Source organism: Ambystoma mexicanum, chromosome 2q (assembly GCF_040938575.1).
Source record: "Ambystoma mexicanum isolate Mex_15411 chromosome 2q, UKY_AmexF1_1, whole genome shotgun sequence".
Lineage (NCBI taxonomy): Eukaryota > Metazoa > Chordata > Amphibia > Caudata > Ambystomatidae > Ambystoma > Ambystoma mexicanum.
In genome coordinates this window covers 1,027,979,446-1,027,989,979 of record NC_090924.1, presented here as the reverse complement: position 1 = coordinate 1,027,989,979, position 10,534 = coordinate 1,027,979,446, and the positions used below count along the sequence as shown (strand labels likewise).

The window sequence follows — 10,534 nt, the reverse complement described above, 5'->3', positions numbered from 1 at the left end:
AACAAAGGCCTCTCAACATCCTCCAAGAAATTGATGATACCAACAAAATGGTGTAATCCTGGTCAAAAAAGTCTTATATCTGTGCTTCTTTCATCTTACTTGGCTAAGTTGGGCGTGCACAAAGCAACAACCACTATAAGAACTAAATGCATGACGCACACTGTCCCCTCCTGTTTAGCATGGACAAGTGTATGGGGGAAGTGAGGGTTGTTAGTGACTCCAATTCAGCACTCCAACTAAGTCAATGCCTAGTCTGGGATGCCCAAGGGAAGCCCTTATTTATATATTTCTATGACAAGTTCATAAATCTGGATGATAAACCCTTGGATAACGCCCCTCTCTTTGAATCCCCCTGACCTCACTGAGCCAAGAAGTAGGTTTGTTTTGCAAATTAAAAGATTTATTTGAAAAATTAAACAATATATATATATATCACACCTTTATGAATAAATTAATATTTGATAGCACACTTATGAATATAATATTGATCAACAATGCGTAATGTTACAATTGCACACTCTTTTCAATCAGTGAGGAGTTAGTATAGAAAGGATAAGGTAGCTGAGAATACTTGTCTGTTTTCAAGGAAAAGAAATGATGGAAAGAATGCAGCACAGAGATAACAAGAGATAATATGATCACTTTTCCTTGTGACAATTCACTCCCCCCTATGGAATATAAAGAGATGGAAAGAAGAGCACACAGTTTTCAGGAATACAAACAAAATGCAATACAAATTCCAGTCCCCCCCTAGCAAGCCTAGAGCAACCGGTATGCTTTTAAATAGTCAAAAATACTTTTAAATGTGATTTGCAATGAAGTGAAAAATATGCTAACAATGATTTTAATTCCCTATAGGAGATTCAGGGTAGGTGACAGCTACTTTGAATTAGTTCAGGTCAACACTAGTAATTATTCAGGGATGATTATCAGACTGAAAAACGAATTTCAGCAGCTGGAAGCAAAAGACAGCTATTTTTGACAGGTGGAGAAATTGAGTCAAATTGCAATTCGCTGCACTTTTTCCGAGTGCGTTGATCGCGATTACGGAAAATCTTAGCTTTGAAATGAAAGTTAAATCTCGCTTCTAGGACGTGCGGTTCAAAAGATACAGACGATTTAATGGAGGTAGATTCTCAGAAATAAAGTAAGGTTCAAATGACAAATGACACTTTCACAGGTTTGAAATCACAGAATGGACACACGATTTCTATGATGCATTTCTAGATAGGTGGAAATGGTTTAAATTAGATTATTTTAAACTAAGAGATTGGTTCTGCACAGTTCTAGCTGGATACTCACACTATAAATTTGAAATAGGCTGTCAAGATCTGGTCAACGGGTTTAGACTGGACTTCTGGCGGGTGGTTCTGAAGTTACAGCTATCTGGGTCAGCTCTGCTCTGCTGGTCTGGATCTCTGGTTCTGGCAAAGGTTCTTGGCAAAGAAGCAGAAACAGCAAAGGCCGGCTGTTTTATTCTAATATGCCCCTTGGAAGTCTGGGGTAAAATCAGTTTGCAAGATTGTAAGGCCAGCTGAGAATACTTTTAGCTTGCAGTAGGCCTTCTGCTTCAAACTTCTGGAATCAGGAGTCGTCCGTCAAAGTACTTCGCAAAAAATCAGTTTCAAGTGGGAAGTGAATGTCCCTACCTGGGTCTCAGTGGCTCTTTTTATGTCTTTTGAAAGTGGGTGGGAAGGCTACATTTCTATGCCCAACCCTCTAAGGATCCTGATAGGTTAGAGGATTTTCTGTCCTTTAACTGGATAACTGAGTTGAGAGTCAGAGTGATGCTACCCTTTTACAATCTATTGAAGAAACGTCCCTTTGCTTTTACTTAGAACCCAATTTTTCATAATCAAACATGTTTCCCAGATACACCAGTGGTTCATAATACATGTACACATCACAGATGAATTTAAGACAGTTCTCTGTTCAAGCCCCATGTTCCTGCGAGCTTGGGTTCAGAAACGACGTCATTTTGCACTTTTAGTGGGTTTTGCCATGGTCGGTTCGGCATCAAATTTTACACAGACCTGCAACCCCTCCCTGAGCACATTACAATAAGTTTTCAATACTCTAGTGTAAGCAGAGTGTCTGTAGTATTAATAAATCGCGGGGTTCGGTCTCAGAACATCGTACAGAGTCCTAACACCTCCTAAAACGTGCACAGAAAAATCACAGGAATAATGATATTATTTATATACTTTTGACAATTTTGTACTATGAATTATCCATCTTTTTAAAATTATGCTCTGGCCCAGATGGGTGTGGTTAAGTCCCAAAGCACATGGGGGAATTCCTTGTTCGTCCCCGCCTCCAAGCTCAGCTGGCTCACAGAGGCAGTGCCCCTCCCAGTTCCTTCCAAGAGGAAGCCATTTACGACCCCCTGATTTAGCAATTGCTTTGAGCCAAGGGAAGTTAATTGTTCTGTTTCCCTGCAGTCCCAGGTACCCCTCCCCTGATTCAATCAGAGAGGTGTGATCTCCATTTGGTGGGGGCAGCAGAAGGTTTCCCATGGACAGAGGCCTCTTGAACTTTTAATTAAATCAGACTGCCTTCTGGTATAGGGCCTGGGAACAGTAGGTGTGAAGAATTCTCATTGACCAGCAAGGCTTTGAAGTCCCAGATAACTCAGGTTCCTTTTCAGCTCCTGAAATACAGGTCTCCTGTCAGAGTTTAGATCGCTAGCGCCGGTCAGTGTCAAACACCGGTACTGCAACCATTTTTTGGCAGCTGTCTTGAACTAATACATTTTTTAAAAGGATTTTACTTGATAGCATATGGTCCTTGCTAACATTGTATCGATGTGAATTCTGCAGTAGAGTAATGTAGAACACCCAACCAGAAGTTGGATTTTTTGTTTGGTGGTTTTGTGCCCATGATTTTAGCAATTTTTGACAACAATAAAAACGGATTTTGAACAGCACCATATTCCTTTGCACTGGTTTTGCTCTGTGTGCAGCCAAAGGATAGGGTCTGGCAATGGTCTCCTGTATTAACTATCTTGCAATGTTTGAAATATGCATTTTGAGCTTGCAGTCAGAGAAACAAAGGTGATTTCAAAGTGCTTTTTGAGCTAACAGGCACTGCTGTTTTTCCTGTGGCACCACGTTTCACTCATGGCGCTTCTGGCCCCTCATGCCCGCACTGGTAGGTGGCAGGTCAGGCGACTATTTTGGTGTGCACAAAACTGCGCGGTTTTCCTGGATTCTGGTGCAAATGTGGGCTTTTCAGCCATCTTGGATTTTCTAAGCCCACAGCACCAAATGTTGCAGCATAATAACTCAAACATGGGTCAATACACCTGACAGGGTCCTGCTTGCACTGTGGAGTTATGGGCAAATCTCCTCACTTACCTGTAGGCTTACAGAATAAGATGTACAGTGATCTCCAGCCTATGCCCCTTTGCTTATTGGGTCGTTCCCCTTTCCTAATGCTTTAGGTACCCCCCAGCCTTTTTGGTCCCCATCTAAAGCACTGATGTAGAGGGTGGGGGCATGACCAACCCATGTGTCCACGTGGGAGTGCCTAATCCCCATCTTCACACTCGACATTCATGTTTGTCTATAGTATGTGCATGTGTCAAAACCTTGAAATGCCCCTTTATTTTGAGCATCACCAATCATTTTGGGAATCTGGTGGTCTCGTTGGACACCACGTGTAGGTACCTGGCAATGGCATTGCATGTTAAATGTTCTTAACACTTTTGCAAAAGCCTGGACATAAAAAACGGAAGGCATGGGGGTCTACAGAAAGGCTGGCATTGAAAGGGTAGAATGAAACCCCCACACATACATGATACCGGGTCCCTCTTACACTGGCACTGTGCCCTGAGGTTTAAACCCGTGTTCATGTATTCCCTGAATGTGCCATACAGGCGGTGAAGGTGAGATTGTGGCAGCAATCAGCTGGAGGCCCTATAATTGTGTAACTTCAAAGATGTGTCCTGGCGCTGGGCCATTGCCGCGGCATTTCTAAAGGCTGGCATTATTAAGACATACTTCCCTCCGAGAGATCAGTGTCCCCAGTACCCGCCACTATGGCTACCGCCATCTCCTTGGCTGCGAGGCTCGCTGTCGTGTAATGTAGCCCAGTTTGCCCAAATGACAGCAGGGCGGGCCGCAAGCTCCTGGAAATGAAAGGCGCGCGGGATACGCGCCCAGGTGAATAGCGCCTTCGGTATGCGCGCGCATTCGCGCACTAGGGCTGCATATCAACCATCCGCAGTGCTTAACATTCCTGCTCCCGGCCCCGCGCGCCGCTGCTGCTCCTCGGCGGGCGCATGTAGGTAGCATCGATTCGCAGGGTTCCCAGGCTCCCAGTGACGCAGGGCTGCGAGCAGGACTCACTCCCTTATAAATATCCCCGGGCTCCAACGCCAGCCGCCCTTTCACTCTCATCTGTCTTCCGCCCACCGTCTCCACCCGCCGCGGATACCAACTTGTTGCCAACCAACTTTTTCAGCAGCATTTGCTGTGTTCGCCGCTACTTTTGTAATACTCTAGGAACAGCGTTCTTTACAGCTGGCACGCCGGGCAGTGTGCTCACGTAAGTACACTTTAATTGCCGTTACATTCAGAAAGTGTTTTTTTATTTCTCCAGTTGTTAATTCTGAGGTTGAAATGCTGCGCCTTTTCAGCACCGTTGAAAGGCATGGTGTTGTTTCGGGGGTCTCACCTCACTGTAATGGGGTGAGTGATATTTGGGGGACGGTATTACTTGGCGGTGAATATCGCGTGTCTGTTGCGAGGCATGCCCTTGTTTCGTGCAGGGTCTGTAGATGCTCGTTTGCTTCAAGCTCTCCTGGAAATTAATAGCTAGAGGTACTTGGGACGACGCGGTTCTCCTGAAAAAGACGTGGAAATTGGAATATCACCAGATGGGCGTTTTATTGCAACAAACAAGCAATGCTAAGTCGTGCATCTGTCTGGTGCGTTTATGCACCTGCCGTTATAAACAGTTGTTAACTCAGGAGGAGGGCACATGAAGACCTCGTCCGCATAATTTCCATTCTATAACTCCACGAGTAAATGCCACACTGCTTTACGGGTTTTTGGCTTATGATATGATAGGTTATGTATAGCGGGCTTAATACCCAGAGGTTTCTAAGCACGGATCCGGGGATCGAACCTGTGTTGCTCCGTGTCGCAAGGCGAGCACGTTGCCCATAAGCTATCCTCCCGAGACTTGGTAATTCAAGCATAAACAGAAAGCTTGAGCTGCGGCCCTAAACTATCTGGTCCTTTGTCTCATTGGCAAACTAAATAACTTTACAGTAATCAACAGCGTCCAGACACACATGGATTTGCACCAGCGAGCAATATTTTGAATGAATGTGGTTACATCTAAGCGGCTAATTCATGGAACGAATGTGCCCCGAAATCGGTCGCGCGTGAAAAATCCAGCCCATGCGTGCGAATCACACGCAATTGATTCATGGACGTCTGTGCACTTGTTTTTCTGGGAGCTGCACCACGCTGCGCCATGGCTGGATATGGATGAGGAAATCCATGAATACTTGGTGCGTGGAAATGGGTTTTGGCGCACGCTCCCTCTGTGCGCCCAGCTGCGTGTACTTCTGTGCTTCATTCCATGCCGTGTAAATGTCTTAGCTTGGGAGAAGAGTGCTGTTTAATGGAAGAAACCACAGCAGGAGAAAGCACAGCCAGGCACACCACAGCTACCCAACAAACACTGCAAGATGTTTTCAATTGGCCTTAAGTGGTCACGTTCAATCTCTTGCTATCTGTCCCCCCCTGCTGGGTCGCCATAAAATTGCACTGTTTATACACACAGGTGGAGAGGTGAACTGTTGCTTCCAAAAGACGCCGCGCTTTGTTTTGGATGGGAAATCCATTAACACATTTGCCATTCCTAATGCAAACAACCTGTGAAGAACATGGCCCATGTGTATACCATCAGTTGGAGTACATCTTGACTTGTAGGCTAGCCAGGGGATGTGCTGGTTAATTCTAAGCATGCACATGTGTTAGTGGCAATGGTGGGTGCTTGATAGGCTTCGTTCTACAGGAGTACCCTAATGGATTGTGACACCATTCCATATCCGCGACCCTTTGTGGAACAATAGCAGCTTAATGAGTTGCAAACCTTTCTTAATCCCTCCTTCGGCTACTGTAGCTAACAGCGTACATGTCATCGTGCGCCAGTCCAACTAGAGATATTATCCCCCTCCAGTTTTCCGCTTTGAATTCTGGGACTTGTAGTCCTGTATTTATAACGGGGCAAATACAGTACTACACATGCCAACATGCAGTAAAGAACTGACTGTACTCCCGTCTACCGAGCCAATAGGGCCCGTTGGCAGTCATTAAAGAAGACTGCACTAATACCACCTTTAGAGCAGGCTAGTGGCTGAAAAGCCTCTCTATGTTTTGACACGTGCATGGATATAGTTGCATGGCCCAGCGGGTATGGCGGCACTGGCAGCGTCGAACAGTTCTGTAATGACACAAGGAGACGTCCGTGGGGAACGCCCTTAACGCAGGCGGAGAACTGAAGGGCAGCTACGCCCCGTTTGCGCGCCCAACTCCTTGCTATTCCCCAATCTCATTATGTGTCCGCGTCATGCAGACGTGGGTGATCTGGGATTTACAGATGTTTTTTAGGCGGGCATCATGGCTTAATTCATAATTAATGAACATATTATTTACAAAAGGCATTCCTTCTACCTCAAAACTCCTCGCGCAGCAATGTGCAAAGAGCCGTGTTCCCCGGAACGGTTCCCTGGCCCCGCTGGTTCATTCTCCCCCCCTCGCACTTTCGGCAAGCAGAAAGCCTCGAACTGCGGTTCCGGGCTATCACTGCTTGCTCCAAACCAGCGCTCCTGTCGCTTCAATATTTATTTATTTATTTATTCATTTATTTATTTAGGCATTTGGAAAGCGCACCTAACCCAGGGCCATCTGGGCGTTGAAACATCTTGACAATTACATGCATATATATTGCTGCCATTGTGTGTTATACATCTAGGTTTGTTACATACAGTTTATATGAGTATATGACGCTATTCGTAAGCATAACCAGGAAACTCGACATTCAGCATCGAGAGTATGTTGAAGGTTTTTAGTCATTGTAATTGTGTCAGGCTGGCAGCATATGTGGAGCACTGTGTCGCGATTTCAGATTAATCACGAAGCGGTCCCGCACAGCCATGGAAAGATGGGGTGGGTTCTCTGCGGTTTTGTCTTTTGTGCATAGTCAGGCACGACCCCGCCCCCATTCAGATATGTTTATCGATAACACGTTCACATATTGAAATCCTAGAAATGAGCCAGCCCACCCAAAGTGATAATGTGTTACAACTAATCGTTGCCCTTTCTATACAAAGCAAAACAATGATCACATGTTACTACCACTGATGTTTACATTTTCTATGCGAAAGATAATTGAAGTGTGTGAAACTAAGCACTTTAAATCTGGGGTGCACGCTGGCACGCTGTGATGCCTGGACATCAGTAGTGATAAGACATCAAGTGGCCGAAGCTGTATTACACCAGGAGCTAGTTTACAGCTGCAACCAACCTTTCAAAGAACTGGGTTTTTTTCAGGCAGAAATTAATATTTTAAGTTACATAAATGTGACAAGAATGTAGATAACACGGTGTTTGCTACTGGTCATGGCATTGGTGTGTGTATCCCTTCATACATATATGTATTATTGATGTTCTATAAGGTGCTTGGTTGCGAACAGAGTCGCTTCACGGGGTCTCCAAATGAAAGGGGGGGGGGAACACGCCCCTGCTCTCTGATAGGCTTGGAACACATTCAGACCAGCCAAGTGCAGAGATGAGGACAAGTGCCCAGAACATGCGAGCGAGCAGGGCACCAGAAGGGCATCAGAAGCTGGCGTTGTCAAAGAAGGATCATGAGAAAAACATACTTTGAAGAGGCATATGTGGCATGATGAGAGCAGCCAAGGGCTTCAGTTGTGTGTTAAAGAGCCACGGTGACAAGATGGAACCTCGAGGAACCCCAGAGTTGCGGATGCAGGGGTTAGAGGGGGCAAGGGCCAGACTTGACCTGCTGCTCATTATCATGAAGGAAGGCTTGGATCCCCATGAGGGCAGTGTCTTCTTCAATGCCAAAGGTTTTAGGCTGCTCTGGGGCAGGACATGCTTAACAGTATCTAGGTCTAGGAGGATGAGGATGGTAAGGGGCTTGGCACCCATTCATTTCAACATGCCATCCCTCATGTAGGGTAGAGAGAACGCTGTACCTCCCGCAGGTCTACACCCAGACTGCGGATCGTGTAAGGAGGTTGTGACGCTTAGAGCCCACAAGTAGCTGTTGTGTTGGCATCTTTTGAAGGTTTTGCCAATGAAGAGAACATTACCAATCTAGCAGTAATTAAAAGGAATGAGGGTCGTCGATAGCAGAACACTGTTTCAAGCGCGCATATACGTTCTAGATGAATAGCCTTTTCTCATACAGGCGCCTAGCGCCACTTCTATGAGCCAAAACTAGACAAAGTATATGTGCAATGGACTGTGCGCTTTCATAATATCTGTGACATGTGTAAGAATGCACAGAATGGGAAGATGTGAGTCAAGGCAGCAGAGGTAAATGAGAGATGTTTAAATAGAGAAGATTACACGGCCATAACACCTGGAAGACTATTTATTTTTATTTATTTATTTAAATTAATAAAGGGCGCAATGGCCCGTAGGCATCATGGTGTGGTTACAGAGAGTTCACTTGGATACAGAATTACATAAGGACATGAAGAGCGATGGAGACAATTACATAATTCATTGCAATGCCACAGTAGGTATGTTCCATGGTTACAGGGGAACTGCCTGAAGTGTGGACTAGTTAAAGAGCTTTGTTTTCAGGGCTCTTCTGAACATAGTGAGGGAGGTTTCTTTTCTGAGCGTGAGAGGCAGTGCGTTCCAGCACCGAGAAACTAGTATCTCAGATCAGAATAGGGGAAGCGGCAAGACACAACGAAAAATAGCGAATTGCTGATATATTCATATATTTGAAAACATAATGCTAAATGAACCGTCTTTGTATGTTTAGGTCCCATATCCTTGTATGATGTAGGGTGTAGTTAATGGTCCAAATTCACATACAATTTCTCTTGCTTAAATATTAATTTGGGCATTAGAAAAATGTGCGCATTCTTCGCCACTGAAATTCACAATGTGCAATTGGGTTGTACATATTCAATTGGAACATGCACACGTGGATGCATCTGCAGATATGAGCATTTAGGCCACAAAGGTGTTTGGTGTGTAGGGTGTGCCTCACTTACAGTTCATCACAAAAGTCCCAAAATAACTCACTGCCATTGTGTGACCCAAAGCCACACTTTCAACTTATGTTAGGCTTCCAGTGGATGGATGAAGAGCACGCTGAGCAGTAGTCGGGGTTGACAACCCTGTGTATTTAATTAATCATAACCACTGGCATTTCTTTGAGAAACTTGAAACCATTATTCTTCATCCTGCCTTTCCATTGCATAAAGGGTGAAACCGTGTGCAAATCAAGTGTGGCCCCAGCCCAAATGTTCTATCCAGTCCAAACTTCTAGACAACGTCCCCTTTTCACCACATGACCACAAACAACCCCAGCCATGTGTCGGCCTCTTTGGTAATCATCAGTACGGATGAAAAGCAATGGTTTGAGGGGACACCTAGAGCAATGCCAGTGGTTATGATTGATTCAGAAGCTTCCATCCATCACTTTTCAGTTTATTGCAGAAGTCACCGTATTATGTGTGACGGGAATGCCCAGAAGTGCGTCCCGCGCCTGCTGTGTCTAGAGTCTCAAGCTACATCTCTGCATTGACAATCGTTGAGGCAACAACATGACTGCAGTTGCTTGTGGTTTTCTGCAGAAGGAATGTGCCCCAGAATTTTGGGCTGCATAGCACTTTTGTGCGCGGGGTGCATATGTGAGTTGCATAAGGTGTTTCCCCTCCTGTAATGGTGCAAGAGGCTGAAAAGCTATGCTTCGGAGGGTCACCCACAGCAATGGCAGCAATTAGGATGGATTCAACACCTTTTATCCACCACGCTCAAGTGTTGCAAGTTATCAACTACAGGTCTAGCTGTGCAGCCTTGAGCTTCCAGGCTAACAGCAAACCATGGCACAACACAAGCACGTGCAATGTTTTGATATGTAACCTGCACATTGAGCCCCATGCACACATATTTGCACTCCTCATCTTGCACTGCACATGTGTGCCGGCATTATTAAAGTAGCATCTCTGGAGAGGGTCTCTGTGTTTAACATGTGATGAGGTTAGGCCCAACATTGCTTGGGTTGCCAACTTTGAATGAGCACTGACCATTGCGGGTATGGTCCGTGGATTCCAAACAAGCTTAATTCACTATCTCGCCAAAGTCTGGTCCAAACTTCCCACTCTTGCTCTTCCCCAGGCCTCCTGTACTGAGCAGGCCTTTACTGACTTTTTGGAACCAAAAATTGATGGGTGGAAGGTTTTGCATCAATCTGAACCACCGGCATTGCTCTGGGCAACCTTCCACACCACCGTTCTTTAGCCCATCTG

The 10,534-nt window shown here is 45.4% G+C and overlaps 1 protein-coding gene across 1 annotated transcript in view; it reads left to right on the top strand.

Moving 5' to 3' along the window:
- The first annotated feature begins 4,117 nt into the window (after nucleotides 1-4,117).
- The window catches only part of FAM237B (family with sequence similarity 237 member B), a 234,247-nt gene continuing 227,830 nt past the window's right edge, over nucleotides 4,118-10,534 (top strand). Inside the window, exon 1 of the mRNA XM_069648366.1 lies at nucleotides 4,118-4,548. The gene's annotated coding sequence lies outside the window, so the exon portion shown is untranslated. The remainder of the gene's footprint in view (nucleotides 4,549-10,534) is intronic.